Source organism: Lynx rufus, unplaced genomic scaffold (genome assembly GCF_022079265.1).
Source record: "Lynx rufus isolate CCGP_SWC_20201006 ecotype Redwood Valley unplaced genomic scaffold, mLynRuf1.p SCAF_9, whole genome shotgun sequence".
NCBI lineage: Eukaryota > Metazoa > Chordata > Mammalia > Carnivora > Felidae > Lynx > Lynx rufus.
This window is the reverse complement of record NW_025814897.1, coordinates 25,664,039-25,687,082: the sequence shown is the minus strand read 5'-3', so window position 1 is coordinate 25,687,082 and position 23,044 is coordinate 25,664,039. Positions and strand designations below refer to the sequence as shown.

Sequence of the window (23,044 nt, the reverse complement as noted above, 5' to 3'; positions counted from 1 at the left end):
ACAGAGCTTGAAGTGGGGGTTCCAGGAGTCCAAATCAGATTTTTTTCCTATTCATTGTAGCCCACACAGAGGCTCAGCAGATAGAAGAACACTCAGAAATGGAAATGGTCTTGAATCTGGGCATCTCACCTAGAAGCATTTGGAAAGCTTGGGTGGCAGGGGATGAGCTCTGAGCTTCAAAACACTTGACTCATGCAAGAAAGGCAGAGACGCGGCTGTCTCATATTTCAGTGCATTGTTTATACCTGATTTCTTAGTATGGGATATTCGCAAGAAACACATGTGAAAGAAATAGTGTAGAGTAGAAAGCGCACTGGAACAGAAACATGGGATCCAGAGCTCTGCTCTCTCCACTACTGACCAGCCATGGGCTCTTGAGCAAGGATTACTTCTCCGATTTTCCATTTCCCCTTCCATAAAATGAAGGAGTGGGAGAGATGGTATGTAAGGCAGAAGGGCAAAGGAAGCATGGAGAGTGTTTGCTCCCCATGAGCACATTCTCTAAAAATTGCACAACCACAATGACAGTATTATGGTAAAACATTGATGTTCTTTGTTAAGACTAAGATGGAAAGCTCAAGGGTAGAACCTGGCTACACTTATCTCTCCCAGCTCCAATGTCCTATGGTGCTGATGGGAGAGAGTCTGTAGCTCAGGGAACTACTGTTGGCTATTCATGTCCCTACAGATCGCAAGCTATTTCCACGCAAATTTTTATTAAGCAATTCTTCTCCTATTGCCAAGGCCTCCACATTATGTACATCATATTGACGATTTGCAGTTGGATAGAAAGTAAACCCTCCACAAAAGCCTCGCCAGTAACATCACAGCAAAAGTAATTGGAACTTGGCCTAAAAGATAGTTTCCTGAGGGAAAAGGTGATGCATCATCTGCATGATCTATCCCAGGAGCCTCAATAAACCCTCAATGGCCACATTGAGGATGCGAGTAAGACTGAGGGGAGGGGTGTACGGTGAGGTAAGGAGGTTCTTACTTCATTGCTATTTGAACTTTTTAAAGGAATATATTATATGTATTATCTCTTTCATTAAAAATTAATTTTAGGGGCGCCTGGGTGGCTCAGTCCATTGAGCATCCGACTTCGGCTCAGGTCATGATCTCATGGTTTGTGAATTTGAGCCCCGCGTCGGGCTCTGTGCTGATAGCTCTGTGCCTGGCCAAAATTCCTACCAAGGGTTCATTCAAGCTGTAGAACTCACTGACGTTGGCGAGGCACCATGTTGCAGATGGCCAGTGCTCAGGTGTGGTGGAGGCCATCTAGAGAGACGTGAAACAAGCCTCACTGGTATCTATTGGATGAGTCTCACTCAGAAATGCCTTGCTTTGTGCTGTGTATTCTGTTTTTTGGGCTTTGTTTTTGTTTTTGTGTTTCAGCTCCCATTTAGCATAGTCCTGAAGATAACGCTCCAAGGTAGGTCAAAGAGTTTCTAGCCTCGTTTTACAGATGAGGGGAGAGAGCTTGCTGGTCCCCAGGTCTCATTCTTTCTGTCTGTTCTATATCAGGTGGCCTTTCTCCTGCTCCCATGGAGGGTCCACAGCATCATCACTACATAGTGATGTAGTGATTGGATTCAACAAATTCAGTTTGAAAGGGTCTTGTCCATTTAAGAGTTAAATCTACTGGAGAAATATGACTCTTGAGCTCAGAAAGATTACCCATACTCTTTTATAGAAACGTATAGACCATTCCGAAAATGTCTGCTTGAGCATGGGGAGGAAGCCTCAGCATTATCATCCGGTTAGTACCATCCTTTGGAATGCAAACTGGGGTCTGGCCTTGTTTGGGGTGCTGAGTCAGGCTCTACTCCCCAATGGCAAGACATCATAGTCTTTTTCATGGTCTCCCACACACACCTGCACACGCACAAATACCCACAAATTAGAATGCGTTTTGAAAACTACTAAATATTGCCCTATAAATATTTAACTCATGCAAATAGTGTTATAGCAGAAAGTATGCATATAGACAACATGGTAGCTATCTGTCTTTTCTAGAGTCAGAAAAATATCCATTCTTTCTAGTCTTCTTTCGATCGTACATACAGTATTCGATGAGCACTCGCTTTGGAAAGCCAGTGAACAACACGGTTTAGAGATGTACCATTAGCCATAAGCTCTGTGTTTGGATGTTTCAGCTACACTGGAGATTTTTATCTGTACCTGGCATGTCTTGGGTGTGTCTGAAATGGGTGTATCTCACCAAACCTCTCCAGGTTCCCACATTCTCAAGGTTGCTCAAGTGACAAAAGGATTCAGGATATCAAGCCAACAATGAGAATTTCAAGCATGACAAGAGTGCCATAGGCACCCATCTTGAGGATTTCAGAAGCCAGAGTGCTAATGCCACCATCAAAAGCTGTAGCTTATCAACTCATGTTACGCCCTTTGTGGGAAGTTTCCTGAGTCTGAGATTCCTGACTGTAAGAATTCTTATCAGGTCTTCTTTTTCTAACAGTTGCTAACTGACAGCCTTGCACGTATTACATGAATGTGTGCAGCTCATCATAATGGAAAGAAAGAACAATGTACTTACCCCAGGAGGGAGTGGGGGTTGGGGACCTGAGGAGTGGTTGCATGTTAAGCTCTAGCAGCTTGCATTTCCTGTTTAGTGGGGTTGGGCAAAGGGTTTAAATAGTAAGGTCTCACTGCTAAACCAAATAGACAGCCTCCTTGGTCATGCCCAAGGAACTGAGATTTGGCCCCTGGATACCAGATGGGGGTGGAAGTATTAGGGAACTTCAGGATCAACTGCTCCCCGTTTCCAGTTGCTTGCTTTTTTTTTTAATGTTTATTTATTTATTTTGGAGGGAGTGGGAGGGGCAGAGAGAGAGGGAGACAGAGGATCCCAAGCAGGCTCCTCGCTTTGGGGATCGAACCCAGGGACCATGAGATCATGACCTGAGTCGAAATCAAGAGTCAGATGCTTAACTGACTGAGTCACCCAGGGGCCCCCTGGCTTATTTCCATTGTCCTTTGTCCTATTCCTTCCAAGGTCCTCCCTGTAAAGTCAGGTTAAACAATTTCTCAGACCAGCCCATGAGACCCTTAAAGGAAAAAAATTTAAACATCTTATTCTTAATACTACTTTCTGTTTGCAGGAATCATAAATTTCTAAGGGGACCTGGCATGTAAGGGTGGGGAAGGCTGAGAAAGGCCGATGAAATTCATAAGCAGTTCACTATTTATTCTCCCAATACAGCCAAATTCAGACTCCTGGTTCATTCAACTACCTAGTAAATCACAATCACATGGGTGTTACAGTGTGACCTTTTATTTGCCTATCTTGTCTACAGACCTAATAATACTACTGATTGTCATTATGATAATTTTTGACTATCAAACTGATCTGTGAAGGAATTATACCAACTACACATCCACAAAATTCTCCTAAATTAGAGGTCAGCTCTGAAAATGAAAACCAAATGCTATCTTAGGAAGTACTTTATTTTCTGGGATTTCTCCAAATCTCAGAAATAAATTCATCTTAAATCCTTCAATACAAATGATAGCCATTATTAATTACCTTTAAGTTATTATGGAGGAACTTAAGCATAGAGCAAGGGGCCAGAACAAAGACTTGGGCTAGTTTAATTCCTGTACTCAGCTCATTCTCTGTCTCTGTCTGTCTGTCTGTCTCTCTCTCTTTTTTTTTTTTTTTTGAATGTTTATTTTATTTTGAGAGAGCAAGGGAGGGACAGAGACAGAGGAGTAGAGAATCCCAAGCAGGCTCCATGCTGTCAGCACAGAGCCTGATCTCAGGAACCATGAGATCATGACCTGAGCTGAAATCAAGAGTTGGCTGCTTAAGGGACTGAGCCACTGAGGAGCCCCTGTCTCTGTCTTTTTAATGGAAATGGCAGAAGATGCATCTTCTACACTTATTTCCCTCCATACTGTGATTCTAGCAATAATAATAACTGGGATTTTTAGACTATTTTATAGTTCAAGACATTTATCTTAATAGGAGCCTTCCCACACCTATGATCTTATTTAATACCATAATTCATGGGGAAGTAGGTAGTATTATTCCCCTTCCCCATTTTGTGGATGAAGAAAGGAAGGCTCTGCAAGGGTAAGACCTCATTCCTGGTCACAAAGCTGCTAAGTACAAGAACACGAGCCCAGCACCCCAGATGCCAGAAACCCAGGCTTTCCATGGGGCCACACTTTCTCTAATGCATTCGTTGCCCCAAAACACACCGGCAGTGAGTACGTTTAATTGTTTATAGTGACACCACTTTTCTTTGCTTTGTGATCCTGCTGCCTTCGTGAGACTGTAGGTGAGCGTTAAGGTGAGATTTTTATCTGTTAGTCACCGTTTTAATGCGCAGTGGGCTCATCAGAGGCCCAGGGACACTTGCTGATTGATGGCACGCACTGGACACGAGGCTGCTGGCTTTGACATTTTAAAACTGCACACTTCCTTCAGTGACACAGCAGGCCCAAGCAACAGGCCTCACTGCCATTTCGGCAAAACTAGGAAGTGAAACTGGCCACCGAGAGCAAATGACCACCAGCCAGAGCATTAGTGCAAACCCAGCAAAACGCACCAAGAGGCAGACCTCGTGGGTGAGAAGGACAAACGCCTTTCATGTGCAGCTATCTTTGGAGAGATGTCACTCATTCCTTCCTCCCACCCTCATTTCAGTGACAATCATCCCCAACTTTTGAACAGGTTCAATCGTGCACCTTTATATGGGTTCTTACACAACACTCACCCCTAGACCTGCCGTTTGTGAAAATCCCGGTCTCTGCACATGCACAGGTATGGCCCTGTCTCTAAATTTTCGGGCCAAAGAATGTTCTGAGAAGGACAAGGCAGGGTTGTTTTAATGTGAAGGAGAACGCTAGTTTTGCTCACATTCTCCTCTTTCTACAGCCTCCTTCTCACGTCCTGTGTCTCCTCGAACCTGGTCAGATCTCCGGCAGATGGTATTAGAATTTTTTTTTGGTGTGTGACTGCAAAGGTGTTTTCTGTCTGCAGCGTGGAGCCTGGAGCTCTGGGAGGCTGCTGAGGCTTAGGCAATAGTAATCTGAACCCTTGCATCTCAACAGCAAGCTCCGGTCACGGTCATATGCTCAGGCTCCCCCCTCCCCCTCCCACCCGCCACCCTCCCATTATGCTGATCACAACCCAGATAGGCGGAGCTTGTGGGAGCCAACGCCTCTGAAAAGCACCGGTCCCCCCAGGCTTTTTCATTCTCCTGGGCCCAGGACAAGAGGGAGAGAAAATAAGACACAAACTTCTTTGCATATGAATGCATTAAGATGTGTCTTTCTGGGTACCTTTGTTCCATCTGAAAGGACGGGAGGCGGCCAAAGAGAAGCGACTAATTAGACAAAGACAGATGGGCACATCAGAAAACATTCTGCTGGATCCTGTATTTGCACAGCGTCAGGAATTCTCAGCCTTCTACCACACATGACGTTCCTGCCCACCAAGTCCAAAAGGACAAATGTGGTCTTTGTAGCTTGACGTGAGACACTCCACAGATTGTAGACTAAGGTCGGATTTGTGGTCTGTTACTCACTTTGCTTCTAATTATTATTGCTGTTGTTGTTGTATATACATGCGTGTATATATATACATATATATGTATATATGTATATATATACATACATATGTACGTGTATATATACACATATACGTATCTATATACACATATGTGTGTATATATGTGTATATAGATACGTATATGTGTATATATATTATATATATAATATAATTATATATATATATATATATATATATAAACAATAACTTAGCTCTGTTCAGAAAGCTTGTCCTGGAAATGAATAGAGCTGCTGACGTGTTCCTCAGGGTACTAGCCTGGTTAGTTTCTCTGGAAGCCTGGCTCCTGAACTTGGTGTATTTTATTTAAAAAATTTTAAAAATAAAATTTTTAAAAATAAAAGCTTCCTGAGACCATTCTAGACCTAGTGAATTAGGATCTCAGGAGCCAAGCCCAGGAGCCAGTACTCTTTACAGTCCCCAAGTGAGTCTTAGGCAGACACAAATCTCCGAACCCATGTTAGGTGCTCAGTGAACAAACTGTTCCAGTATCGCATTTGTTTGGAAAGTGCTGCAGAAGACACTGCTCCTCTCCTTTCCTTACAGGTTCATGAGCTATATTAGCACATGGAACGTTCTGATCAATCCTGAGGCAAAGAGGCTTTTGTATGTTTCTAGAACCCAGAGTTTGCCACGCTATCTAAAAAAAAAATTATTTTTATTTTTATTTTTAGAGAGAGAGAGAGGAGAGAGTGCACAAGCAGGGAGGGGGCAGAGGGAGAGGGAGAGAGAGAAGCTTAAGCAGGCTCCATGCTCAGCACAGAGCCCCATGTGGGGCTCCCAGGACCCTGGGATCATGACCTGAGCCAAAATCAAGAGTCAGATGCTCAACCAACTGAGCCACCCAGGCGCCCTACCACACTATTTTGAACACAGGATCCTGTTGCGTAAAACAAACCCCTTTGAACATCCCTCAGCCACGTTTTGGAAGCAATGAAATGCCCTAATGGTATCTTCACCACGGGTCACTGGAGGACCCTACCTCCCTATAGGTCTCACTTTTCTTTTCCTTTCCTGCCGTAAACCACTCAAACTATCTCAAGAGGGAGGCACGCTCAAGACAGACAGCAATTATTTATTTATTTATTTATTTATTTATTTATTTTTGGAACTAGCTGCTTCTTAGAATCATAACCTGCTTTGGGTAGGTGTTGGAAGCAAGGTTGCATAGTCCTTCCTCCCATCTTTATTACTTATGTGGAAATATTATCTCTTCGGGGGGGGCTTTCCTTGAGAGGTCCCATCTCAACGATATCCAGCCTTAAGTTCTTTTTCAGGACACTCTACCTTTTTCCTCTTCCTTCATACCACATTTCTACTCACATATTCATTTGTGCAGAAGTGTGATTGACGTCTCTCCCGCCACTAGACTAAAAGGCTACGCGGGCAGGGTGTCTGGTCTCCTTCATTTACCTGCACAGCTAGGACTTAGCACAACCCCTGGCAGACAGTAAACACTCAATCAAAACTTGCTGCCTGAGTGAATTACAGACTTTTTAATCCAGCAACTGGCACAGGACATGTGGGTCCAAGTGATGTAGACTCACAGTGGTTCTGTCTACACATCAGGGTTTCCTGAAAAGCTTCTGAACAGTGCAAGGTTGTGCCCCACAGTCTCCTAAAGGAATAGGAGGGTGTGACAGAATAACATGCTGACCGCTGGCTGGGTGGGTGGAGAAAGGGGGTGGGGGGCGCTGCGAGCTTTATTCTGGTCTCTTATGACTTACTCTAGGTTTTAGGACAAGTCTCTGCATGTTTTGGTGCCTTAATTCACTGTTTCGTAAAGCGGGCGTCCCGTTTGCCACTCCAAAATTACACTGTGAGATGTCTGCTTGAGCATTTTGAAATCCTAAAATGAGAGGTGATTCTGCAGTTCAAATCATGGTTACTATTTCCAGCGCTGTGGGTTTCTAGCACGTGGCTGCGACCCTGGGGTCCTGCCAAGTGATTTTTAACACAACTTCGCTCAGAAAGTGTTTTACTGATGCTGTCCCTTTAACAGCAAGAGGGCCGCTCCTTTGCTAACTAACCACCCTTTTGTACTTGACCTCTTCTGTTGTGGTGCAAAAGTTCCACAAGCAGACCGTCCTGGTGGGACATGCCTGCTGGCTCTTTGGTGTTTTTCTCACCAACATCTATCTGCAGCTTGGCAACCTGAACCCAGAGAAGACAAGAGCACACCTCAGAGACACCACAAGGTCAAGTGTCAGGGGCTTCTTCCCCTTGGGCAGTCCCCCAGCAGTGCTGGGCTAATCCAGCCCAGGTTGTCAGCAGCACAGGAAGCAGAGGGCATGGCTAATGTACATGTCACCGTGTGGCTTATGGTCACAGCCTCACCCTACCTTCGAGCTTGCACAAGCTTCAAGAGCAGCAGGAAACGGCCAAGGGTATATATATAGCCACACTGTGTTTATCCCAGGGTGCTGTTTTGCACAGATTATTATGAACTTCTTCACTGGGACAGGACATGGCATCTGCCTTTTCCGCAGGGCCTCCTGAGGTGCTTGTAAAAGTAATCAATCCACCTGAGAAGGAAGAGGGACATTACGCCTTTTTGGTTTCTTCATTTTCAAGGTGAACGGACCAGCACGTTTTCTTTTCCAAAGGATTTCCGGATCCATTCAGCCAAGGCTCAGAAAGGATGGGAAACAGCCATGGAAAAATGCAGGATTTTCGTGAGCCTCTAAATACCACCCGTCTGGGAAAATCATTCATTCCGTAGATTGAGTTTCCCCTGAAACTCATTAATTAGACTTTGCTCCCTACCCCCTCTCCTCGACCCCTTAAGTTCTCCTGGCAAATAAGTAAGTCCATCCCTTGATAATGTAGCCCTCACACAGCCCTTGCTCTAGCTCCCTGGAATCCTACTAGGGCAGAGCCAACAGAAAAGCTGTGGGTACCCAGGCTTGCGGGGCCCCGGCACCGCAGAACACTTTTGTTCTTAAACGGGAGCAGTCGGAAGGAAAGGAAAAAGGGCCCTCGTTCTAGCTCCTCCCTCAGAGCAGAGTTATTCTTCATGGCTTTGGATGTGACTTCCTTGGAATTCATCGAACTCTAGACTAAAACGCATATTCTCGGGCTGGGCTGCGGCTTTCGGCTGCTCTGATTGGCCCTGTGCCACCTGCTGAATAAACACGGGGATGAGCATTAGGAACAGTGAGCTGTTGAAATACTGGTCCCACAAAGGGTGGGGGGGGGGGTAAATGCTTTGGTCGAAGGTGCACGCTTGGGTGACTCTGAGCAAATCAGGAAACTGCTCTGAGGTTCAGGTTTTCATCTGTAAAATGGGGATAAGGAGGTTGTGAAGATTCAGTGAGAGAATCCGAGTAAAGCTTTCAGCACAGCACCCACATAACTGACTCTATATAATACGGGGCAGTCCTAGCTGAGGTAGTAAGAATATGAAACCAAGGTGGGACTTTAGATCAGGCAGACTCCTGGGGAGTATAGACCCTGATTTCAGGATTTTCCACTCTTTGCGCTAACTCAGTTGACTGCCTCATTCAACATGATTAATATACCCTCTATCTGGGACTTGAACTGCTCAGAGGGCAGCTGGCTCACTATGGTTCCTCAGAGCAACCTCTGACACAGTGCCTCTTCACAAATGTGGTCTTGGTTCTTCCTATGCTGAAAAGACGTGAAACTTACACGATGCATTGTGAAAAAAAATAGGCATCCCCTTAGCGCAAATATTCTGGAGGACAGTTTAAACGTTTTCCCAACCTCACAGACCCGCCAGCCAATGCCTGGGACGTGTGCCTCCAGGCTGGCTCAGAAGGACCCAGCCCAAGAAGCAGAGGCGAATGCTTCTGGTTTCTGTCCTTCCAAAAAAGGGGGTAGGTATTTGAGTCTGTTTTTGTGTGCTTTCTACTTGGTGCATGGAGGCCAAAAGCAGTGAAAAAAGGGACCCATGTTGTGCTGAGCCCAGTACTCGTTCAGGAGTCCTTAGTGGATGCAGAGTGCCCGGGGAAACCCTCATATAGCTCCAGCCCGATCCTTTTCTTTCCCACCTCTTTAACCGTACTGAGTCTCAAACCATTGTTGAGACTCATTATTGAAAGTTGAGCACACAGTGGCAGGGGCCAAAGCCTGCGGCTGTGTGCGCCCGAGATTAAGACTTTTATCTGATCTTCGACAATTTGCAGAGGAAATCCTGTTCCAAGACTCAGAGCCCTGAGTGAAAGGTTGCCAGCAAGTCCTTCCCTCCCACCTGTGAGATAAATCAGGACACCTGAAATGTGAACACGGGCTCAGTGTTTATAAATGTAATAATCTCACTTCCTGTGACTCCATTAATCCCCCCTCCTGCCTTTTTTCTTTTAAACACGGCATAACAAAGTCTCTTGGCAGAGGCTGGCTGGGTGTCCTTAGCGTCCTCATGTATACAGGGTCACAAAGCAGAGGTGGCTAGCAGGGGACAGATGCTCCCCGCTGATGAGACCAAACAGCCCGATGTGAGGAAAACAGGATTCCCTTCTCTTTAGGAAGAGCTGGTGTAAACTGGGGAGTGAAACAAGATACTCCCTATAACTGAAGGAGGGAATCCCCAAGACAGAATTTGCTTGGGGGGTGTCTGTCCTGATTCTGTTCCTTTTCCCACCACTCCTCCTATTAGTTCCTTTACTGCCAAGCAGGAGTGGATCTGCTGATCGGCTGGCCCCCAGGTCCCCCCAGAACTGTGCTAGGTGTCTGGGGGGACAGTATGCAAGAAAGGAAAGTCATGGAACTTGCCCGAAGGACCTCATGCTCACAGGGACCGCAGGAATTACGAACGTGATGATGTGAGAAAACAATGTAAGAGCATCAGGCTACAGGAGAACCACCCAGAAGCAGGCAAGAAAGGGAAGTCTGGTTCTAGGTACGACACGGCTGAGGGGTCTGACCCCAGTACCCTCACCTGGGCAGCAAGGGGACTCACAGACAATTCCTGAGATCTTTCTGGATCCGGCATTCCCTGATTCTGTGACAGCCCCTGCCAGAAAATTCATTAAGGATGAAGCCAGACCCTGCGGCCACCTAAACTGGAAACTGGAAGCTCACTGCCTCGTTCGTTTCCTTGTGTCCACAGGGGCAGACCATGGCCACGGCACTTGCAGGGAAGAGCGAGTCTGTGGCACCGCTGGCTCACAGGCACTTGAGGCTGTCCCCTTCGGATTCCTCTCCCTGCTGGGCTACTCTGCCCAAGGCCCAGTGGACAGAGCCCCTTTTTTGTTTTGTTCTGTTTCAGCCTGTGAGGAAAACGAACTTGCTAGTCAGTATGGAACTGTCCTGAGGGGAAGTGGGGGCTGGGAGGGAACCTTTACTTCTGCCCAACGCGGGACAGAGAGGAGAGAGGGGATGCCTCTCCTCCTCCCTCAAGCGCTGCACCCTTCTACCTAACAAACAAGCAGGTGTGGAGGTCGGGAGCCCAGCCTGCTCTGACGTGGCCACGGCCAGCCCTTGCGATGCGGGCCGCCTGGTAGAGGTTGGCGAGAGCTCACCTCACACATCTGTCCCCAGCGGCACATCCAGTGACCTCACAGAGGGATCTAGAAGTCCACCACAGCAGGAGGATTTCCATCATGGAAACAGGTGCACAGACCTGGAGAGCTGGTTTTTAAACACCTATTAGCACACGTGGTGGGATGTGCCTGCTTCTCAAGCAGACGACCTCACTCCCATAGACCTCGAGTGGGCACTGACTCAAGTCTTAAGTGCCCTGAAAGGCTGAACCGGGGCCTGGCCACTGCGGTTGGCACCCAGGCCTCCTGATTCCCCTGGAGAAAGGGAAAGCAGTCTTCTGTGGCGGCTTTTCTAATCCATCAGCTACCAATTCTACACCAACGGTCACTACTGCTTGAGGAGCTGCTAGTTTCCCGGCACAAAACCGGGCACTTTGTGTAAGTTTTCGCATCCCATTTCACCCCCAGTGTGGCCTTATGAAGTAATTTCCTCCATCTCATAGTTCAGAAAGGTGAAGCTTGGGAGGTTACCCAGCTTACTGGTGGCAGAGCTAAGATTTGAACTCAGAGCTGCCTGACTCCAAACCGTGCTCCTTTACACAACGTGCCAACTGGAAGTGAACAGTGGTATTCCTCCTCCTTGAAAATATATCCAAATGATATCACTTCTAGGTAGGGCCTCAAGTATGGCACAGCTCCCAGGGCCACCATGCAATCAATATTACCCTTCCCAAAGACAAACCACCCTCCCCCACAGGACACACTTCCTCTTCCCCCTCCTCTACCCCAGCCGTTGTCCCTCCCCTCCTTCAACCTCTACTCAGAACTTACTTCCTCCTTGAAGCTTTCTCTTATTAACCCCACCCAGTTTTGATCACTTCACCAACTTTGCTTCTCCTCCAATGCTTAGACTCAAATTTACAGGACATTCCTTTTGCCTTATTTTTACAGCTGGGGGCCATTGGGTCTTCTTCATCGAGCTGTACCTTGCCCCTCTCTTTTGTGCTCATCCCATGGTGCCTGGCAGTGAGTGCTGTCCCCAGGGGCCTCTTGGGGTGGACCTCCTTTGTCTGTGTCTGTGGGCCTAGGAGTGGCCTGCTCTCTCCATCCATGCGGCAGGGTGCAAGGACATTCTCTCGATGATCTGGCCAAATGACTCAAGTGCCCTGTTTGCTCTGGCCGAAGATGGTATTAGTGTGGAGCTACGGCAAGAAGTCAGGAGAAAGAGGCCCGGCCAGATTCATGTCAACTCTGGGAATTCTTCTTTCCAGACCTCACGCTCAATGAAACTTCTGAGGACTTTCTTTGTCTTGGGCCAGACGAGGACCTGATGCTCTCTCTAAGAGGGTCTTAGGATTTCTCCTCATGTCCTTTCTACTCCCCACTCCCTTAGATGGACTTATTTGTTGAAATTAGCAATAGAGCAGGAGTTTGGGGCTGGGTTTGAGGAGGTATCTCTCTGTTTGATCAGTGGGGTCTGAAGGGTGTGAATACATAGGTGACTACGAGTGGGTGTTCGCTGGGGAGAACGGGGCTGAGACAGGAGCTGGGACACAGTCACCCATGTGACTATGTGCTTCAAAAGTCCTTGAGTGGACCTAGAGTAGAGGCTGGATCTTGGGTCTTCTGCGGGAAGATACCAGAAGTAACAGCTGGTCTGATTTGCATTTGGGAAGCCAGACTGTTTCAGACAGCTCAGCTGATGCAGGGAGCCATTCCTCTGAGGGTTTTCCTGGCCAGCTAAGACTCCTCCCTCTTCCCAAACTCCTCTCCTGCCTTGTTCCCTACTCCCCCCTGCCCTGAATGCGTATAATTCCTCCCCCCTATAAAGACCCTGCTGCTGTTTCACACTCCATGCTTCTGTCCTCCTGACACGTTAACAGGCCTCCCTCCCGCATGGCCTACCGCTTTTAGACTGGCACACACAGTTTTCACAAGAAGGGTTTTTGTGGTTTGGGTTTTTTTTTTTCCTTCATAAGTTTGCAGCTGCTAGTTTTGAAACCACCAGCCCTGGGGCAACTCAGTCAAACAGAGAGCAAGAGAGAAAGAAAAGGAGAGAAAATAAAAGGAGGGGATGAAAGATGTCTGTAAATCGTGTATTACATGCAAAAGGTCTGTGTGGTGGCCACATCCTTGCTTTGACTTCTCTGCCAGGCTTCTGTGAGTGAAGGGCTCTGGGACACCTTTGGGTGGGTTTGATGAAGGGTGCTCCTTCCCCCAGAGAGGGCCCGGGGCCTGTGCTCACAGGTGAGATGTGAGAGGCTGACATTTTTGGCCGTGATCTGAAAGGGGACCTGGCCAGTTTCCGAGGCACTGCTCAAAGACATGCAAAGGTGTGGACATACAACCTGTGCTTGCTGGGGACAGGGGAGAGGTGGGTGGGAGGAGATGGGGGAGACCCTGATGAAATTCCTGACTATTCTGTAAGGATCGAGTTCAGGCTCACCTAGGGTGTTACTTTACATTTGAAAAATAAGTATAGTTGGCCCTGAAACAACGTGGGGGCTCAGGGGCGTGGAACCCTGTACGGTTGAAAACCCACCTCCAGCTTTTGGCTCCCCCAAAACTTAACTACCAACAGCTACTCTTTTTTTTTTTTTAATTTTTTTCATGTTTATTTATTTTTGAGAGAGAGAGAGAGAGAGAGACAGAGTGTGAGCAGGGGAGGGGCAGAGAGAGACGGAGACACAGAATCCGAAGCAGGCTCCGGGCTCTGAGCTGTCAGCACAGAGCCCAATGCGGGGCTCGAACTCACGAACCGCGAGATCATGACCTGAGCCGGAGTCGGTCGCTCCACGGACTGAGCCACCCAGGCGCCCCCCAACAGCTACTCTTGGCCGGAAGCCTTGTCAATAACATGAACAGGCAATTAGCACCATGTTTTGTACATTATATGCATTCTATACTGTATTCTTACAATAAAGTAAGCTAGAGCAAAGAAAACATTATTAAGCAAATCATAAGGAAGAGAGAATATGTTTATACCGCCCTGCTGTAAACAATCCGAGTATAAGTGGGCCCGCAAGGTTCAAGCCTGTGTCGTTCAAGCGTCAACTGTATTTAGCTGAACAGAGACTTGAGGCAACACGAGGAGCCAGAAATAAACGAATCCAGAAAACACTTCACATTCGGGTCTCCCCTTGCCCCTCCCACATTCACTGTATTTGTGGCAGCTAATTATAGTTTTTATCTAAACCAACAGAAAACCTAGAGTCACAGCCCAGAGTCATACCCCTGGCCAGAGCATGGAGGCCTGTCAAGACGGTGAGCTGGCAAGCTTATTCTGGGGGGCTTTTGCGTGTTTTTCATATGCTGGCATCCCGACTTAAACCCCATAACTCTCTGTGGACCCTGATGAAAACACTTCTCCTGGGGGTTGGAGGGAGAATCAGGGTCCTATTACGAAGTTGATGAGAAAGGGCTGGTCCTCCAAATCAGGCCTGCTTCGACCTGAATGGGCAGAGACAAAGCCGGGCTGTTGAGAATCTCTGCTTCCACAACCCTTGGTTTGTGCCTCTCCTACAACAACGAACCTATTCTAAATTCATATCAGAATTATTTGTGGTCATGTTTCTCCTCACCCTCTCTCTCCACTTGCCTCTCACCAAATTTATGGGGGGGGGAGGGGAAGACTCTTGAGGGCTTGGGATATGTTCTCTTTGGAATTGAATGGAATATTGGTTGCCATACTGTCTTATGAAAATGTGTACTGATTTTCCTGTCACCTGCAACATAAAATCTGATTCTCTACAGCCTGGCATTAAAGTGTTTTAAGAGTCACTTCGAGTCAATTCTGACTAGTTTCCAGCTTCCCTCAACTTTTGTGGCACTCTTACTAACATGGCACGCTCTTTCCCAAGTTCATGTTCCCGTTCGTGCCGCTTCCCTCTCCCTGGAATACCCTGTCAGGTACATTCCGAGTCATTGTAGAAATCAGCTCCATTGTTACCTGCACCCTGGGGAGCCATCCCCAACCCTCTTAGCTCTTTCCAGCAGTTAGTTGTTCCTTCAGTTGGTCTCCTGTGACACTTTGTACATGTTGCAAAAGCACTTCCTGGTCTTTAGCCTCTGAGTGTCCGTATACGCCTGTTTCCCCCAGGGGACGCTGAGTTTAACAAAGGCAGGGACCATGTCTCACGCATCACGGCATTCTCAATGCTGCACACTGCCCAGAAGTTGTAGGTGCTCAGTACATGTGTGATCATTAAATTAATGAAAGACGGAATGGATTCCATTCATCCATCCCTCGGAATCCCCAGTGGACTCTTCCTCTACCTGTCCTCCTTCTTTCCTTCTCTGCCACACGTAGCCACCTCCTGACGCTCAGGCCATATATGGCGCTAGGAATTCAACTCTTTTATTTCCATTTCTGAAATGTCTAGATCCTTGTGCACAAGCTTCGTAAAATTACGCATAGCCACTGCTGCTCGTCATGCTCCTGGGCCTCCAACATTTGGAAAGATACTGATTCAGGAGGCCCTTTATTACCCAAAGATATAGACACCCATGAAGACGAGCCTTCCTGGATCACAACGTACCTCATCCATGAAGCCTTCCCACACCAGTCCAAACCCACAACGATTTTCCTTTCCTTCTGGTTTTTTTTTTTTGGCTTACCTCCCTTATGCTGCCTGATTCCCTCACTTTCTCCTCAGTTCTCTTTAATTACTCCACTGTTGTTCTGGACTCGTATGCAGTTGTCATGGATATTCTTTTCTCCCCATTCTCTGGAGACTCCCCCACGGTTCCCATCACTCGATACATGATCAGAATACAAAATGAATGACTGTGGTAGATGTCCCTAGGTGGACTTTCTGCATACTGTATCACTCTCCAGACAGGGTATCCCCAAGAGAACTTGACCTCCTCTGATTAGCTGCCGGATGCAGCGATATGAATTAGCCACATCTCAATGAGCATAATTTCTGTTATGGAATAAATCCCCAATAATTTGCACATTTTTGAACCGCAGTGTTGCACTTTACGGTGGAAGCCATACCACTCAGTTTCTCAGTTCAAGTATTGATAAAAATTGCAGAACTCTTCCCAGTAGAGAGAGCTGTGTCCCTTGGAGCCTGAGCAGCCATATCCCTGCAGAGCTCGCTTATACCCCAGGGCCACAGACGAGAAAGTGAATGCTTACTGTGAAGGCCAACTGTAGCCAAGTAGGCCAGGAGGGGTTTTTGATGTCTACAATCACCCAGTTGGTGTCTCCAGCCCGTTTTGCCCCTTGTCTGAACATCCTCCTCCTGTACTCCAGTGGGGCCTTCCCCTCTCTGGGTTGGGCCTCTCTACAAGGCATCCCTTGATAAATTCTCTTCTGCCTTCTCTTCCTCCCCTCCCCCACACCCTGTCAAAACTTGCTCGGTTTGCTACCTTCACAGGACCTTGCTCAGCTAAGCTTATATAGTAAATGCAACCACTCAAGTCATGTCAACCAGTAACTTTTGCGTTTTGACGTGAGCTTCCCGGAGGCTCAAAGAAACGAGCTACTGGTGACCATTTCAGGCAGATGGGATACTGGTGATGGAGTCCAAGGCTAGCCATGGACACAGGAAATCTTCCTCCCACCCTCTCCCTGCTCCAGGATGACCAGGAAGTCTCTGACTCCAAAGCTAGTCAGTGGGGTTTTAGACTAGAAGGGTAGGATAGGAGGTCCCCCACAATAAATCCCTGGCCTGGGTCACCTGGCTTCAGGGTTTGAAAAGTCATTCAATCCCTTCATTCTTAAAGTTGACCTTCTAGGGAGTCTGGAGCTGGCAAGTTTCAGATTCATTTGCGTCAACATGTTGTTTGGTTAACGCAGCTGAGCATCTAAGCCCGTTTTCTTAGAAACAGGAAATCCCAGTGTGCCAAGAGTAAACAGATCCCAGCCCCCAAAGGTTCGAGTTCATTTAGGAACTCCCTGACCACAAGGGTCTGTGGAGCTGTACGCTTGAGCCAGGCTCGCTCTCCCGCCCATAATGGATCTTGCACAAAGAAATCGGTCTCTCTTCAGCTCAGCACCTAGAAGAGCTGTGAGCTGAGCCAGGCTCAAGAGAGGCCGGGGGTAGGTTAAGGACAGGATCCTAATGTCAGACAGCATGGAAAAGCATCGAGGGTCTTTTGTAACTCAGGGGGTGTTTCCCCTGAGACCCCCACCACAGACTCTTTGATTCCAGTGGCTTGCTCATAATTCTTTGTATCTTCCACAGCAGCAGGGAATCTTGTCTGTTTTATTCTCCATCCCACCACTAGCACAACACGGTGTCCGGAACGGGAGGCACTAAGTGCATGGCTAGGGGGATGAACGAACGATTAGCTAAGTGGCACCATGAGAGTCAAGGCCTTCGTGAAGAAGCTTGCCCGTGCCGGCTTCGCAAGGCATCATGCAGGGGTCAGCCGCCATGGTCCTGAGGGGCTCAGAGAGAATTCTCGTGGGCAAACTTGTCAGCACTCAACCGGGAAGGACTGATTCTACCAAAGCGGCCGGGAGGTTCCAGCTTCTCGAGGTGAGTAGAGCAAGCTCAGAGAAGTGGAGGCTGGAGGAGAAGAAAATCAGTTGGCTGGCTGGAGGGGGGAAGGGCAGGGGGCTGGCCAGGGGGGCTCCCTCCCACGGCAGAGATCGCGCTCCCTCGCCAGACAAAGAGCCCTCAGACGGCTACCACCCCAACCTCTGCCACACACGGAGAAGGCGAAAGGGCCCGGCCTCTTGCTGACAGCCAGCCCTGCTGACCCCGTTTGCTGTGAGGGGGCAGACGAGTGGCAGACGGCCGCCTCAGAGGCTGGAGCTGCTGAGCAGTGACTGAGGAGCCTGACAACAGAAGAAAAGAGGCAGCTCTTATTCTATTCTTAGTAGTTGCTTTCCACGTATGTGTAAGTCAAACATCCTATGCAAAAAGAGGCCTCGGGCAGCAGGAAATTCGGAGTTGTGGGTGTCTTTGTGCTATCACATCAGGTCCTGGGTTTGCCCGTAATCCGGTCTCCGCGGGGCTTCCGTGGGGCGAGGCCAGGGAGGTGAGCTGAGGCGGGCCCCGCCTCCCCGGCCTCTGGCTTTATGACTCAAGGGGGACTCGGTGACTTTTCTTAACATCCCTTTTTCAGCATTTCATGTGGGTTTCTTTCTAAAGGCTAGAAAGAATACTTTATTGAAATCAAAAAGAAGTAAGTCTAGCCCTGTTAAACAATGCCATCCCAGGTCCAGAAACGGGGGAGAAGCAAAACAACATATACTGAAAGCCCAGCACTTAACCCTCATTTAATGATTTACTGTGCATCCATTAGAAGTGGTGATGGTGGCTCAGTTGGTTAAGCGCCAGCTTAATCATGACCCAGGTCATGATCTCGAGGTTCGTGAGTTCGAGCCCCTCGTGGGGCTCTGTGCTGGCAGCTCAGAGCCTGGAGCCTGCTTCGGATTCTGTGTCTCCCTCTCTCTCTACCCCTCTCCAGCTCACGCTCTGTCTCTGTCTCTCTCTCTCTCTCCCTCTCTCAAAAATAAATGAACATTAAAAAAAATTTTTTTTAAAGTAATACTGTAGAATAGTATTTAATGATACAGGGAACATCTACAATTTAGTAAGAAGAGACTAAAAGGAGATTGCAAAACAATAGTGTACATATGCAGGAAACAGGTTTACAAGGATGCAGTGAGAGCTTCTCAGGGCCATGGCCATTCTGGCTCCCGCAATGGCCCGCTTTCCCTTTTAAAAGGGAAAAAAGAGTTTATCTACTCAATAAACTCTTTCTCCCCATTCTGATCTTGGGTCTCCAATTCTTTGGTGCATCTGGGGCAAGAACTGAGCCACCTGGTAACAATATGATTCTGGTTATATAAAAAGAAGGCATATATGTCTAGATATTTGCACTAAAGAGACTATAAGGAAACACCCCGACACATTAACCGGTTATTTTCCGCACAGTGGGACTCCGGGTGCTTTTGTAGTTTTCTTTCATGATGTTTCCACATTTTCCAAAGTTTATCCAAAGCTGATGTATTACTTTGGAAGTCACTATTTAAAAAAAAATTCTTCAAAAAGACATAATGCATTTGGGGCGCCTAGGTAGCTCCGTCGGTGAAACGTCCGACTTCATGATCTCACAGTTCTTGTGAGTTCGAGCCCCGCGTCGGGCTCTGTGCCGACAGCTCGGAGCCTGGAGCCTGTTTCGGATTCTGTGTCTCCCTCTCTCTACCCCTCCCCCACTCATGCTCTGTCTCTCAAAAATAAATAAACATTTAAAACATTAAAAAACAGACACGATGCATTTGATGAGCAAAAGAAAAACTTAAGCTACAACACAGAAAAGGAAAAGAAGGAGCAGCCTGTGTAGCATCTGAGGCAGGTGTGCTGAGGGAGCCATTTCTCTTGGCGCTGGGTGGATTGTGATGGACCTTACCGTCCTGTCCCTGACTCTCTGTCTCCCCTCCTTTCTCATCCCTACGCAGCTCTCTTCCTTCTGACCGATGACCGCGCAGGGCTCCAACAGCCCCTTGCTGCCCTGTGGCACCTGTCTGCTGGGCATGACTTTCGGCTTGTTTGAGGAGAGCAAGAAAAGCCAGGGCGGCGCAAGCAGACGTGATGAACGCAGCTCCGCTTCCCAAGGCCAATGTGAGTCTCACTTGTGGCTGGAGAGCACCTGAGATCTCTCCAGGTCCAGGGAACTCATGCTTTGTGCACCCAGAGCCCTCGCTGCCTTGGTGCGAAGCCCCACTGGAGAGTTAATTAGCAAGATGTCAGCAACTCCCAAATGCCACACCTGTCAGACACTGGCTCCCTCGGGTCCCCAGGAGAACGTGTTCAAGCTGTAAGTAAGTAATATACACAGACGCATATGCTTTGTATATATGTACACAGAGATGCACGTATACACGCACGCGTACATACATGCACGTATCAGACACACACATACGAGAAAAGAGGGGACAGATCGAACGTGCGTGCACACACCCCATTTTGTCCTCACGGCATTATGAAATGGTACATTTTCTTCATCTAACTGATGAGGAAACTGAGAGTCTAAGAGGTTAAGTCACAGGGCCAGAAGTGGCAGAGCTAAGAATCTGAACCCAGTCCTGCATGTCTCCAGAGCTCTTAACCAGAGCCCCGCTTTCCCTCTAGTGTCGCCGTCCCGGCAGGCTGCTGTGGTTGTGGTACGTCCTAACGCCCCATAATTACTGGGTTCGACCCGGCCTCCAGAACAACCGTGACAAAATTTGTGGAAATGTTCACAACAGCTCTCGACTTCCAGGTTCTGAGATCAGAAACGGAAGTTTCAAAATACCGAAAGTTCGTTTATGTTGAACACACTGCTTAGGCTAAAAGCAGGAAGTCCGAGAAAGCCTGATCTCATGAGATTTTCAGCCCAATTTGGATCCACATCTGCACTTCTGGATTTTCCACTGAGTCCAACCACCCTCAGCTGCTCTGAGCTTCTGCCATTTCACCGACCCTCCACCTCCCGCACGGGGCATCGATAAGTAATAAAATCTGCTGCCATTCACGAAGACGTATCCGGTGATTGGCCGGTTGCAAGGTGGTGAGCTGGGATAGTCAGGAGCGAGGAACAATTGAAGTCTGAAAAGCATGCATGTTGCTTTTTGTAAAGTTACAAAAAAAATAAATAAATAAAGCAAAACACACAAAAGCTCGAAACAATAAGTCATCCAAATAATGGCCTTTGTTCTTCTCTTGCAGGTGCAGGAAACAAGTGGAAAGGAATCTGGCCACCTACTCCTTCCCTGCAGACCTGGCCTCCCCATTGGTCAGATTCCAGCGAGGCTGGAAGAAGGGCAGGTGGTGGTGTTCAGAAACGTGCTTTGCATCACCAGCTTTGGGGGAGCCTCAGAAGGTTGGGGAGAATCGCCTCTGTACCCCAAATCTCGTGGGGAGCGAGTCCCGCGTGTCGTGGATGCGAAATCTGTGACTAGGAGAAGTGAAGTGATTTGCTCAGCATCACACATCTGGTCGACAGCAGGAGCTGGGATTAGAACTCCAGTCTACGACATCCGGGTCCCCTTTTTCCGGTTAGGATGGCTGTCCTGCCTGCCTTTCAGCACTCAAATGAGTTAATAGATGTCCTAGAGTTTGTGTGTGTGTTTTAAAAATTTTTTTAAAGTTTTTGTTTATTTATTTTGAGAGAGAGAGAGAGAGAGACAGCACAAGCAGGGGAGGGACAGAAAGAGAGGGAGGGAGAGAGAGAGAGGATCCCAAACCGGCTGCGCGCCGTTCGCCTGGAACCCGATGCGGGGCACGAAAGCCACAAGCTGTGAGATCGTGACTTGAGTCAAAATCAAGAGTCAGACGCTTAACGATTGAGCCACTCAGGCACCCCTAGATGTCTTAGAGTGAATGTTTTCTGGGGATGCCATTATGGATGAGGCTTCCCTGTTCAGAGGCTCCCAGGAACAACCCGTCCCCACCATCCCTGGCGCCGCCTTAGATACCCCTGTGGGAACATCTGAGGGCTTTGGGATAACAAGAATCCCCCGCGCTTTGTGAAGCGGACTCCTCTACCCACGGACTGGCGCACATTCCCTTGTAGCACGACTTTAACTCAGCCACACCCGACTGAAACAGTCCAGGAGAGGTGACGGACTGCATCTTAGGGCCACCTCCTCCCCAGCTCAGGCACACAGGGGTCACTGCCTTGCCTTGTAAACCTGCACAAACGGGGTGCAGAGCAGATGCGGCACGACGCCTTCAGCAGCTGTGTGGCCTTGAGTAAATGACCTAACACCTCTGGGCCTCAGTTCCCTCATCACAAGGTGGGAGTTGCGATATATATACCTCACAGGTTGGTGGGGGAACTAAAAGGAACACACGTGGATGCAGGCTCCTCCCTCCCTTCCCTGCAGTCCAACACCTTCCTTTTGGGATAAACCCCAAGCCTGCATGTCTTGGAAGCAGCACCTCTGGGTCCCAGAAGAACTGCCAGAAGCTGGAAGAAGGCTTCAGATTGGCAGCACAGAGGCTTTCAGAGGAGTTTCCTACACTTAGCAATCATCACACACACACCGCCTGACAGCAAGACCTTCATGAGCCTGCTTTTCTCTTAGCGAGTGAATTTCCTGGGCATTTCCTCTCTCCTGACACGGGCCCTGCGCTGTCTCCTCTGCCCCATCGCAGGTGCACGGGCTTCGCTGGGCACCCTGGTTCCGGGTGCGCTTGGAGCAGGGGTGAAGAGGGTAATCTCCCCCACCGCTTGAAGTTACAGCGGGAGGAAACAGGGCCTTTCATGTGGCAGGGTCGGGCATTCTCCCTGGAGCGGGTACGTTCCCCGGAAGCCAAGCCGGTGGGCAGAGGCCCAGGCCGCTGCTGCTTCCTCCCCACCTTGGAAAATTACACAGAGGGCCACTTTGCCCACTGGCTGCCGGGCAGATGCCCCGCTGCTGGCTGAAACTATTCTACCTCCTTAGGATGAAAAACAACAATGTGCCATGCCCACAGTGACCAGCGTGCCCTTTCCTCTTCCTCCTCCCGGCCCTGGAAAAAGTACAGGATCTGTAAACAAGTCATTAGATTCGAGATCCTGCCCAATTTAGACTCTTTGTCTCAGTGTTCTCCAGAGTAAACTCGTGGTCACACCCACCCAAACCAAGCAAAGCCCAGAAGGAATGCAGGGCCCTGTGGCCAGGCTAACCACAGCTGACCCCACGATGCCCAGGGCTCGGTGCACTCCCGGGGCTGGGAGGGGCCCGCAGCAAGCCCTGCGAGCTCAGGTTCCAGCGGGGAGAAGAGCAGTGCCCTCGGACCGGCCCACAGCTAAGATCCCGGTCTCTGGGTTCAATTCCCCAAAGCAGTTTTAATTTTGCAAATGTCTCCCCAAACTATCAAAAATCCCAAATCCACCACCTCCTTTGAAGTCTGGCAAGAAAACCCCCAAGATCAGCTTCTCTTTTATTCCTGTACTTCCCGTACAGGCAGGCTTCTAGAAAACAGAGGTTGGAGAAAATGAAAGTCAATGCCAAATACTAACCAGACAGAAGACTTTTCCCCACGCCCCCCCCCCACCCCCAGCTCTGGCATTATGG

General features: G+C 48.5%; 1 protein-coding gene across 1 annotated transcript in view; it reads right to left on the bottom strand.

Annotated features, from left to right (window-relative positions):
- The window catches only part of FLI1 (Fli-1 proto-oncogene, ETS transcription factor), a 120,627-nt gene that overhangs the window by 75,399 nt on the left and 22,184 nt on the right, over positions 1-23,044 (bottom strand). The window lies entirely within an intron of this gene.